This window comes from Chelon labrosus (assembly GCF_963514085.1).
Source record: "Chelon labrosus genome assembly, chromosome: 19".
NCBI classification, from domain to species: Eukaryota; Metazoa; Chordata; class Actinopteri; order Mugiliformes; family Mugilidae; genus Chelon; species Chelon labrosus.
Window position 1 is genome coordinate 8,099,849 of NC_140352.1, and position 12,696 is coordinate 8,112,544.

At 45.8% G+C, this 12,696-nt stretch overlaps 1 protein-coding gene across 1 annotated transcript in view; it reads right to left on the minus strand.

Annotated features, from left to right (window-relative positions):
* LOC311504136 (C-terminal-binding protein 2) overlaps positions 1-7,319 on the minus strand; it is a 103,320-nt gene extending 96,001 nt beyond the window's left edge. The window contains exon 1 of the mRNA XM_084567133.1: positions 6,965-7,319. The gene's annotated coding sequence lies outside the window, so the exon portion shown is untranslated. The remainder of the gene's footprint in view (positions 1-6,964) is intronic.
* Between the last annotated feature and the right edge of the window lie 5,377 nt (positions 7,320-12,696).

The following is a 12,696-nucleotide window of genomic DNA, read 5'->3' on the forward strand; positions in this document are numbered from 1 at the left end:
ACAGGGCACCGAGTGCAACACGGACAAAGGAAATGTATTTCTTTGGCGGTAGGGTCATCGGAGTTGGTTACACTTTCCGCGTGCACCGTCCACATACCCACGAATTTGCTGTGTCTATATGGACAACAGCGACAAGGCCTCAACTATACATGTTTTGATCCGATCCCTATTGCAAATGTGCAGAACACGTCTTCATGTAGATGAACGTGTATGGAATGAATCCTCCTACTTGATTAGGTAAAAGTAGGATAAGAACAAGTACAGCTTCGTGATGCAACGGTGTGTGTGTCCACAAAGGAATACAATCCATGTTGCAAGAAACGCTCAGAACGGCATTATACGCAACCCTCTAAATGCTAATTTCACAGGAGAACAACATGAGATTTTAATGAAAGACTATAGCAGCCACCGTGTTACAGACAAAGCATGCAAACGGAGAGAAAAAAAAAAAAAAAAAAAAGAGCAGGAAAATTCAGTTCCTAGACGTAGTCACTTCTCTGGCACAACAGCAACATGCAGTTTAAAGCAAGCACTACTCTGCAGACAGCCCAAAGGAGCCGTCACAGTGTGAGAACTTTACAACCCACGGTGGTAAACTTTCAACCCTTGGACCTCTTTACAAGAAAAAGGTAAATTTAAGGGAAAAGCTCTTCTGAAAGAGACTGATTGTACTTGCGTGACACAACATCATCACCTCCTAAAATACCTAGTGGCTGCTTGTGTACTTACTCCACCTCAGAACCTTTGTACTTGTGTATTTTCTCACTTGTGGCAGAGGACAACATCAGGTCTTCAAGACTGAACTTGCCGCCCTCTTCCTCGTCTTCCACCTCATCAGTACGTTGTTGCACCGGGTTTCTCTTTACTCTTTTAAAATAAGCGGCTACAGGTTTACCCCTTCCATTTGCAACTCGTGCTAATTTGTTGTTGATTTGACACCGATCAGGCATAACATTATGACCACTGACAGGAGAAGTAAATGTCATTGAGCATGTTGTGACAATTCAATGTTCTGCTGGGAAACTTTTGGACCTAGCATTCATGTGGACATTACTTAGACGTGTACCACCCACCTAGACCAGACCAGGCACCCCCACCCCATAGCAACAACACTCCTTGATGGCAGCAGCCATCCCCAGCAGGATGCAGCCTGACACAGGTACAAAAACGGTTTAGGAACGACTCAAAAAAATACGAAAAACAGCAAAAGGTGTTGACCTGGCCTCCAAATTCACTAGATCCCAAACTGATCAAGTATCTGTAGGCCCCTCCCCTCAACCCATAGGACCCAAAGGCCCCCCACTAACAACATTCTGTCCCCAGACACCACAGGACACACTCAGAAGGCCCATGTCTATTCTCTGATGAGTCACAACTGTTTTGGAGGCACAAGGGAGACCTACACAATATTAGGAAGGTGATCATAATGTTATGCCTCATCAGTGTAGAATTGAATGCGTTTTGTCCTTTTTATGAAATGCTAATTAGCAACAGGCATCTTAGAAGAGCAGAGGACTGGATCTGAGAAGTGACACTAAACGCTAAGACTAAGCAAACACTATTGTTTATGACTTCGGTCGTACCGTGTTTCAATTGCTAATAGTGTTGCATGTCAGCGGTGAGGTTTGCTATAATTGATGGGCGGAAATGCTACTACTGGTGATAGCCCCTACAAAAAGAGAGTACGTCCCACCCACTCACTATCTGCAGTGACCTCAATCACTGATTTTATCTCTTCCTACGACTGCACACATGCTGTGAACCTTCCAAACGGACGCATGTTAAGGGCGCAACGACAAAACAAAGCAACCCAACAGCTTCATGAACTGGGCTGATACACAGATACACGAGGATAAGCTGCAGATGCTGTGCGATAAAGTGTTGAGCACAGCAGACTTCTTAGGCCGACCGAGCAGCAAGGGATCTCGCCGCCGTTACTATGGCGGTCCCTCTTCGTAGCCCGCCCTGCAATTAATGGTGCATGCTGATTTTCCCTCCGGAACCGCCGCCCATCATGTGTTTGCAAGGTTTTTATATATGTGACCGTGTTTGTGCGCGCTTGCATGTATGAGAAGAAGCTCATTTTCTCGACTGCGCACCGGAGGAATAACCCCCGAATTTGTATTCAGTAATGAGACGAGGTCCGGGAATGATGGGGCATTTGTAAGCATGCACCATCTCCCATAATTCCATTTAGCAGTCCTGTAAACACTTATAAATGCAGGAGATAGTTACCGCAGCCCCCCTGCCTTCAGCACTCATCAGCCTCACACATCTCCGACGAAACCAAGGGCAGGAGAGGAGGAGATATTGCAAATCACATTATGGGACATGAAATTAATCCACCCTCCCCAAACATTTGGCCTTCACACGGTTTAACCTTGAAACTGCTTTTCACTCCCTCGCAGGAGGACTTCATGAAAACCCCCTCCGTCACATCCAGGGGAACAAGTCTGACATTACAACAATGGCTCTGCCTATTCAATGGGATCCTTCACCGCGCCGATGATACGTTGTAATTTCATTTCACTTACGTCCGTTTCATAATGTAATACACAATTGAGCAGGGGCACTTCACGTCCCAAAAGACCACTTCCTCCTTAAGATAATAAAAGCCTTTTGTGCTTGCCTTTGAGAAATCCTTGGTGGATTATGCGAGCGCGGATTCGGGAGCACATCAATTAATATGCATTAAACGAAAGTGTATTAAGTTGTAAGAAAATAATTAATAACTCTAATTGCCGCGCTGCCGCTTCGCCCGGCGACGTCGCACCTAACAAGACTGACTCCGACATCGCCTACGGGGGCTAAAGTACAAGCGTGACTTGACCTTTTACATGGCTGGAAGACAATGCACTTCCACTTTATTACACGGCCTCCTCACTCTCCCCTGGTAGAGGGGCGCAAGGTAAAAGCAAGGTTACATCCAATGCTATCTCCGCAACGCTGAAACCACACGGGGTTCGACCCTGCCAGAATAAAAACGCATCCGTTTGTGTTAGGGAGTACTGTAGATCTCCTATCACTGGATCTTTGTGTGGTACTGAGAATAGAGCCGGCACCGGGTTCCGCTCTCCCCCGTTACCATAAAAGAAGACATCCACGGCTCTAATTATCCTTTACCCCCGTGCAGCTCCAGAGAACACAATTGCTGCTACTGTCAATGAAATTATAGCAAATGGGGGAAGTAGGCGATGACAGCAGAAAAATCTGATAGTCTCCCACCCCTAACGCGTACACATTTTTTTTTTTTCTTACAACGGGCAGAAAGAAAGAGGAAGATGCAGAATGCCTCGAGAGGAAAGAGAAGCGAAGAAGAAACGGGAATGACAAGTAAACTGTTTCTTTGAGATATCTTTTCAATATAGCATTTCTAAAGGTTAGAGGAGTTTTGAAACCATGAGAGAGTAGCTCCGGCTGAGTAATGCCACCTTTTGCTGCTGCCGCCGTGAGTCGTGAAGAAGACTCCAGCTCCATTTTTTTTTTTTTAAAGTTCTTCGCTTTGACCGAGAGCGATCCGTGGCGAGAATTCTTGATCAGTTTACAGCTCTACCTTTCTCCTCCCCCCACCCCACCCGACCTCACCTCAAAAATTACCCCGACTTTCAGCTAAATCAATCTCGCCTTTGGTTGGAGATAATGAGCATGTTCAGCGGGCTTCAAATGAACACCGTTGCTCCCGGGCTCCTCAGCTCAGCGCAGTCACATCATACAGACACTTTGGAGAAAGGCAGGAAAAAAAGAGAGAGAGAGAAGTCTCAGCCTGCAGAGACCAATTAAAAACACATATTCAAATTGACCTAAAAGAAGCGTTCGTTTACGGGCCCCCCGTCCCTATAGCTTCACCAGCTTTCGGATCCGTCCCGACTGTTCCCAACTACGGCAAACAAACTCATCACAACGGAGAGAGAGCGGGAAAGCCCCCCACCCTTCCTCCTTGAAAGAAAAGAATCCATCTCATCTCCGCGGGATCAAAGGCTGTATCGAGAGGTACCGAGCACATACAGATATTCTAATTTCCACACAACATGCGCTCATTCAAAGGAGGGAGGATTTACCAGCTCGGCAGCACAGTATGCATACATGAGATGATCCTTATTAAAGACCACAGCGAATATTAGATCATTATCGCTCCCGTCTACGCTGCGAAAGAAAGACTTGCTACAAAGAAAATAACTACACAGGAGATAGAGAGGTGTTTGAGCACTCAGCCGCCTTCATAACACTGTAAATATTGGATTGGAACCGTGTGATGGATGAAATGTCCACATGTTACTTGATTGTAACATTGCTTAGGGCTTATTTTATCTATTAATTATTGATCGCTCATCTCGGAATATCAGAATTAAACTGTGTGATGTGTGAAATGTGCACGCTCTTGTGATAGGGCTTATTTTATCTATTCATTATTGATTGCTCATCCCAAATATTGTAAAGTTGAGTGGAAATTGCACCAAATTACAGCTCCTCCAGCTTAATGTTTGCTCTTGTTCCAACTAAAACCAAAATATATTCAATTTGCAAAAATTGGAAGAAGTCAATGGGTGTTTTTTTGTGTGGCAACAAAACCTATTTAAACAAACTTGAAATGGGGGAAAAAAAATGTTCAACTAGTGCAGCACCAGTCAGAATTTTGTCCCTGACACATTCAGCGGCTCTGGAGCACGCTCTGTCTCACTTCCACACCACTTCATGTGGAGGAGGGGGGCCAAGTCGGGGGTCGGTCGCTCTCATAAATCCCTTCTAATGGTCGCCGGCGAGGGGAACTTTTTAAACACAAAACTTAGCAGCCACTGTTATTCACCCGCATAGAGAGCGAGAGTCCCCGGGATGATGGATGGCGATAAATATTGCACGGGGCTAACGGAGGTCCCCTCAGAGACGTTCAATTGCCTTGAGTGATAGGGCGCTGCTCGGCAACACCGGCGAGGACGGGCCGAGGGCAGGCTCCCCGCGGGGTCGACTAACCGTTCAATTTCCTCCGTGGGAACACAACGGCGCCCTTTCTAAATGATAACACTCGCTCACAATGTGGGAGTCAGGTTCGTGCAGAAGAAGAAAAAAAAAGGAATAGATAAAATTAAAAAGAACTTGCGCGTGGAAAGTTTGCCATGAATGAGGAATTGATCCGGTAATTGCGAATGTACCTGACACGTGACGGAAAAGAACACTGCTCCGCGTTATGACCACTTCCCTGCTGCACTTGTGACCCGTTTAATGGCACCCTCTGACAAGGGAGGCCTGTTGAGCCGATCTGCCATCACACCATCTTAACGGCTTCCTTGACAATGGCCGACAACAGAGCAGATGTCCGAGCTGCACACATCTGTAGCGGCCTTATATTCCTCCGGGTACCCACCCCCTTCCTGGACCAATACGTGCACATGGGCACCCATAAGTCAGACAAAGAGCTCCTTTACCAAGGTCATCTCTTATTTCGCCCGCAGCCATCAAAAACATTGATTGTATTACTTTTTTAGATGCCGCGCCACGAGGAGCGATGTGATCTCGGCCGACGAGAACAAACGGCGATTTTAACGACGAGCGGCGGCTCTTTATTAAGCCACCACATGCGTTTTTCAGACTGATCCGCAAAATTTATTAGCGCAGCAATACGCGAGATTACCTAAGTGTAATTAACAAGTTAACACGAGTCAATTAGCAACTCCTTCTTACACATGCCCGCGCCTAGCAGCGGCCGTAAACACGAGCGGCGCCCCTTCCTTGCAGGTTTTTCTTGGGATCGCACAGTCAGCCACGGCGCCAAATCCTCATTGTAAATAATAAAAAAAAGACGCAGAGGCAATAAACAAGATAAATTCAGGATAATAAAAAGTGTGCAAGAGTGGGAAGAGGGGGAGGGGGCAGCATTATTCTCCTGCAGTGTTTTTTTAGGCAAATATCCTGGAACCTCCAGGGGATCATGGGCATCCCCGGAAACATGAGGCAGGGTTTCACTTCACTTTCACTTTTTTTTTTTTAAACAAATAATCCAGTTTCTATCCCCCTAGCTTTATCTGGCAAACTCCACAACGGAAGCCGCACGTTTCTCCAGGGGGGTCAGATGTCACCAGGTGCAGGCGGCGTTTCTGATCCACTTCTACCATCATTTGCGGGCGCGTGAAATAAAAGTTCCTCTAATGATGTGGTCCTTTTTTTAAAGCCGCTGTCCGGGATTGCACCGGAGCAGAGGTCAGAGGCATTGTGTGGCGGCTTGGAGGGAAAATGTGGAAAATGTGTGTGTGTGTGTGTGTGTGTGTTTTATTCATTTATTTATTTATTTATTTATTTATTTTTGGGTAAGATGCACAGTGCTAAGCAGCTGAAGATTACACAGGATGACGCCTTAACACCACAAAAAAAAAAAAAAAAACTCACTCATTCGGATCAGGCATTAGAGGATTTATGAGCGCTGGAAAGAGCAACGTACACAACTCCAGCACATGCACAAACACACACACACACACAACTAATGCACTTCCTATTTTCTTTTTCTCACATACTCCGCACGGGGTCTCGCCGCTGCGTGCAAAAAAATAATACAGTCCCCGCGTCTTTGCAGGAATATCCTTGCAACGCAAAAGGTGAGGGACACGATGTCAGCACCGGAGGAGGGACGGGGGGGGGGGGGGGGGGGCGAAAGCTGTCCGTGTTTGACAGAGCAGCTTTTAACGCGGACACAAATAACGTCCACCACCACCACCACTACCAGCACCAGCAGCACCACTACCACTACCCCTCCTCCCGGTGTGTACAAACCCACCCGTACCGTTCCCCCATCTTCATGGCGCAGTAAGGTGGACACACATGGCCAGAGCTGTATGCGGACCCGAAAAGCCGACGGCAGCCAGTCGGATGGTCACACACACACACACACGTACACACACACGGACCCAACTCTCATCCGAAACCCTCAAACAACTGAATTAAATCGCTGTCGCCGGTGCGTAAAACGCCGTCTTACCTGGATGAATGATTGCAAGTTGAGGACTTTTTTTTTTTTTTTTTTTTTTCCTTTCAGGCGCGCGTCGGCGGCGGCAGCATCATCCGCTCCGGGGACAAATGTTTCATGTGAAGGTTTGGAGTGATTCCACCTTATTAATCCTCCGTTCGGCTTCTTCTCTTCTCTGTTTTTTTTTTTTTTCTTTTTCGGGGGAAGAGACGGCGGAGAGGAGAGAGGAGCACACCGGGAACAACGTGCGCAAACGAGTCCTAGTTTTATTAAAATACGGCCGAGCGCGAACGCCGAGTAGGTGTCTCTCTAACTGTTTCACTGCTTTATTTTTTTCCTCCCCCTCTCTCTCTCTCTCTCTCTCGTTCTCACTCTCCCTCCCTCCTTCTCTCTCTCTCTCTCTCTCTCTCTCTCTTTGGCTGTAGTCACACTGTGTCTAACTCTCTTTTTTTTTTTATCAAGGCGGGGTCTTGGGTCGTTTAAACCAATGACATAAACCAAGAAGAAGAAGAAGAGGAGCCCCCTCCTCCTCCTCCTCTTCCTCCTCCTCCTCTTCTTCCTCTTACACACACACACACACCTTCTGCTCACATGCTTTGCACAAACGATGTGGTCAAATGGGAAGTGTTGGTGTCTTCCCCAGGAATGACCATCTCTCTCTCTTTCTCTCTCTCTTTCTCCTTCTGTCTTTCTCGAGAGTTTTAAAATTCAAAATTAAACAGGCACCTCACCAAAATCCCACGAAAACATTCAGCCGAATTCGCCCATCTCTAGTGCCAAAGCTTTCATATCAATCCGTCTTCCTGTAATAAAAAAAAAAGTGTTGATTTTAAAAAATGCCACCATGAGTTTTTATCTCAACTGTTTCTTTACCTAATTAAATAAAGGTTAAATAAATAAAGAACTGAGCCTATCAATCTGGATGATACTTTTGGAAATATCTGACACGCGGAGTATTCGGAATAACGGTGCACTGAGGAGAAAGTCGGGCACTGGCTGGTTAGCTTAGCGGAGAGAACAGAAACGCAAGTAAACGAAGGGGCCCCGACAGCGGCTCATCTCGTACTACATCTTTGTCTCGTCTGAAACGTTCAAATATGTGAATATTTTCACACCGAGATCATCTAGAAACTGTACAGCCAGCACGATTCAAGAGACTCCCGCTCTGTAAGCTAGTTCGTAGCTCTTTCTAGCTTTCTAGCCTCCTAGCTAAGAGTAGCTCCTCTGTTTTCCTCTGTTAAATGACGACTACGTGCTACTACTACCTGCTGGTATGAAGAGTTGTTTCCTCTCACACGTGTGCCAGCTGGCCGTTGGCTGTAGGCTTTGCGGCGTGTTCAAGCGCAACTTTATGTTCCAGACGCATACGACTTGAGGCAACGTAAAAGTCGGCCGTCATTGCCGGTAGATCTGTGATGTAAGTTTAGCGTGTCTGGACCTTCACACAACTCCTTTTAGCTCTGGAGAACATTTACCTAATATTTTTGGAGTTTTATTGCCCTGGTTATTTTACTTTAAGTGCTGCTTTCAAATGTTACTCTGGGAAGTTGTGCACACGACTTGTGAACTCTGACCTGACCAAAGATTTCCACTTGCCAGGTTGTGAATACAACACAAGCGATTCTTGTTAACACAGTAAACACGACCCACTTTGAAGGTAGCATAAATTGAAGGGAAGGTGTAATGATGACATTAAAAAAGACAACAAAATCCAGGGTCCTGGTTTTGTGCACCTAATGGGATCGGGCATCTATTAGCATTAGGATCCCCGATGCGTCTTTCCTGCCCTGCCACTTCAAAATGTCTGCCGTGGAGAAGGGTCTGTTCCCCCCTCTGGGATCAAAGCAGGCACGCCACAGTCCCATATGCTGCATTTCTTAATGGTTTAATATTCATTTTCGATTGTAATTGTTTCAAAGACGGCAGACGCGGTTTTCAGGGAAATGTTAAGATAAAGCTGCTGCAGCGACTAGCTCTTGGACCTGAAAAATTAATGGAAGTTTAAGTTGCGCACCTTCATTCATCGTTAGTATACTTGGGCACGCACATATGCGCAGGAGGTGGGGGGAGGGGGGCAGCTGTAAAACATGCCATTTCCCAGATAGCAGCCAGTTCTTGACCGATTCTGCTCGTTATCCACCGGCGTTGGCTGAGAGCCGGGACGGATTATCCGTGTGTGGTCCAAAACTGGACCAGATGTGATATTTGGGTGGACGGAGACTTCCTTCAAAGACAGATGACAGGAAAAAAAAAAAAAAAAAACTGCACATGTGTCACACGCAACAAGTATAGGAAACAAAATTCCACCCACTTCTATCGTACAGGGGGAAAGGCGGGAAGGTTTAGCGTTGAATATCTGGACCCGGAGCAGACATTTTAACAGGTATGCTATAATGTCAGCACGTGGAGTTATGAGAGTGCTGTAGTCAAGAGAATACATAATTTATGGCGCTGATTTAACATACTACTAGATGTTATAGAAGCCCATACGAGCCTGGGATATTTGTGTTTCACGCTATTAAACCGTACGTATAATTAATGGTTCCCTTTAGAATTGATCGCAGTGGGACGCTGCAGAAGGAACGCACATAAAAGGTAAGGGTAGGCCGAGATGTAGTTACAGGTTTGGCTCATGCACAGGGAGAATGTTTCACAGAATAGGCTGTTGTAAGAATCTCAACAACTTGATTATGTTAGGAGTTCCTTTGATTCCGCTGCGGCGATTATTCTGCGAGCGATGCTTCTGTAAGGGCAGACAATTTAATTTAGCGCTAAGCATAGTTTGACTGTGTGCTGTACTCACCCATGCACGATTGATTTGACAAGACTTTGCAGAAAAGCGCGTGACTTCAATGCATTGTGAATGCACGGGGTCAGTGATGACATCACATGATTGATTTTTCTTTTTTGGGGGGGGCTTGTTGCGCAAACGACAAGCATCGATCCACGTGATTACATTAATCCATGAAGGGTTTTGGGTCTGATATACATTTGGAGGAGTGGCCGCGGATTCAAGCCGCCGGCAGCTGCGTTCCTGCATTCCATTTTCGGTCTCATTTCTGCACTTTGCGTGGTCACTCCGTGAGGCCAAGCAAATGGCAGCAGATTGCGAGAAGTGCCAGTCAGGGCGCTCGGTGAGTTCAATTATCTACATCCCATTTTCCACTTTTCATGTCTATGTTCTGCCTGGCCTCCATATGCTCCTGTATTGATCTGTCCATCAACGATTGTCCACCTCTTGTCAGAGCGGCGGCATACGTGTGGGGGTGGGCGGCGTGGAGTGTTAAAAGACAACCCCTCCGTGGGATAATTATGCAGAAAATGGCCGTGGCAAAATTGTGAACCATGTTGTTTACAAAAAGAAGGAAAAAAAAAAAACAAGATTGGCGATCACAATTACCCTGTGTACACAGTAGAAGCCCCCGATCAAAGAAAAGCACGGCTATTATGCGAGGGCAACAACATTTGGTTGACCTTTACATCGCTTCCTTCTTATTCAATCAAAAACGCTCCACATGTTGAGAAACGCGAGCAGCTAATGTAATGTATGAGAAGAAGAAAGCAGAAATCATTCCACTCGCTGCTCACAGAATATTCTCTGTTTTCGGGAGTTAAATCAAAGCCAGCAGTAATACTTTATTGCATTTTTCATGTCCTTGTTTTATTTTTTATTTTTGTAAAGAATGCCCTATTTAACCTGTTTCATTTCAGCTCAAATATCTCGGGATTGATGAAAAGCATTACATATCCTCCATCAAACATCATTCTGATCAAACTGACAAGAGGCTTATTAGCCGCCGCCCCCCAAGCCCACCGTGCAAAACTACCGCTGTATCAACCTAAAGCATCACGGCGGACACCGAGGCGTCTTGACTATCGGAGGGATTTATGCCATGCTATTAGAAGATGAGGTGCGGGTTCTCGGCATCAGACCCTCTCACGCTGAACCCTGACCTCGATCTCCATACACTCACGAATTCACAGGCAGGAGTTCACAGCGAGTCTCCGAAGGGAGAGCTGCGCAACACGCTATCCACACCGCGGTCCCCGGAGACGCACATCTATCAATCTCCAGATGAATTATTGAAGGCACAGCCGCCCCCACTATATATATATTTTTTGCATTGGCTGGAATTAGCGGTTGCTCCAGAGTACAAGGACCATGGTGCATTAGAATTCCAGAGGCGAATTTGTTTAGATTTTTTTTTTTTTTGCTCATGCTGTGCGTGTCATTTTTTCTGTTTGTCAATTCTCCCCCTTACACATGAGCTGTGCTCCCTTGACACTCCCCTCGAAACCCGGCAGGCCCTGACTTATCGAAGTGATTTTCTCCGCTCATGCTTTGATGCGCCAGTTAATGCTATTCTCTCTATTTCTTGGTAAGTTATTAAACTTTAATTTCTCATATTTGTGTGTCAAAATGTAATAATTCCAAAATATCCAAGAATTTAAACACAGAAATATTCATGTGTGTGAATAAATCTGTCCTGTTCGCCGCTATCACACCACAAGAGTTGCAGAGGTCAGCGTGCCGCATTGTCTTCATCGCGCTCAACATGCATGAAGGCTGCATACGCGCACATGTCTTGTGGGTTTTTTTTTTTTCCTTCTCTTTTGCTAATGAGGAGGCATGGTTTCACGGTGCAGAGATAAAGAGGCGGGGGAACAGCTCGCTCCCCCCAATGGGTCTGCTTGAACTTGTGAAATGGGATTGACACCACGCTCAAAATGAGCTCACCACGTAGGAAGAGCAGACTGAAGGCGCCCCCTCCCCAGGAGGCTAAGCTGAATCAATTCTCCTAATGATGTTTGTAATTTAGGAGGCTAATGACATGCACTATGAACTGGAAGATTGTGTCTAGGAGATGCCTCTCAGAGTCAAGTGTTAGGATAAATGTCTAACAGAATTAGAAACTGACACAGAATGCAAAGAATCCCCAAAACGGATCCTCGTGTAAATTATGAGCAAAGATTTTTTTTTTCAGATGGTTTTGTTTCCAGTCAGGTCTCGGGTCCTCTACAGGGGCGAGCGCATTCATGATAAAACTGCATGCAGGCAGTGTATTTGAATTAAAAATGGCTTTTGAATATGATGTTTGGTGTTCAGAACATAGGCCTCAGCTTTTTGCCTGCCCAAGATCTAGTCATTTCGGTCATCAGATCCATTCGTTTGTACTTCCCCTAGTTGTGTGATTTCCATGAGGCAGCAGTCACTGAACTGTGCCGACCTGTAGTCTTCGGTGTCGGCTAAGCTTCAGCTTCAACGCTGTATCCTAACATCTGTGATTGTGCGCCAAAACTAAAATATATATATATATTTTGTTTTCTTCAGACGTAATGAGATATACCGGTTATGTCACTCCAGACCTGTCCTTCCAAGTTTAGACGACAATATGCAACTAATTTTACAAGCTGACAAATAATTGAACTTGGTGAAACGCCCCCTTAAAGGGGAATTACCGTTTTTTAAAACTGGACGTTATTTCTGGCATAAAATACGATCATGAACTCACCCATATAACTTTGGTGTCATGTGGAGTCGTTCGGACGATATTTAGATCCGCGTATATCCATATAGTGGGAGTGACTGGGGCACCGAAACGCAGCCTCTAAATAACACATTATCTGCCGTCAAACTCGTATAATATTTTGTTATGATATGCTAGTGATATTCCCCGTTGAGTCTGGAGTTACCTGTTTTCTGCTCGTGGACATGCAGCAGTTTGTTGTCCTTTGGCCAGCTG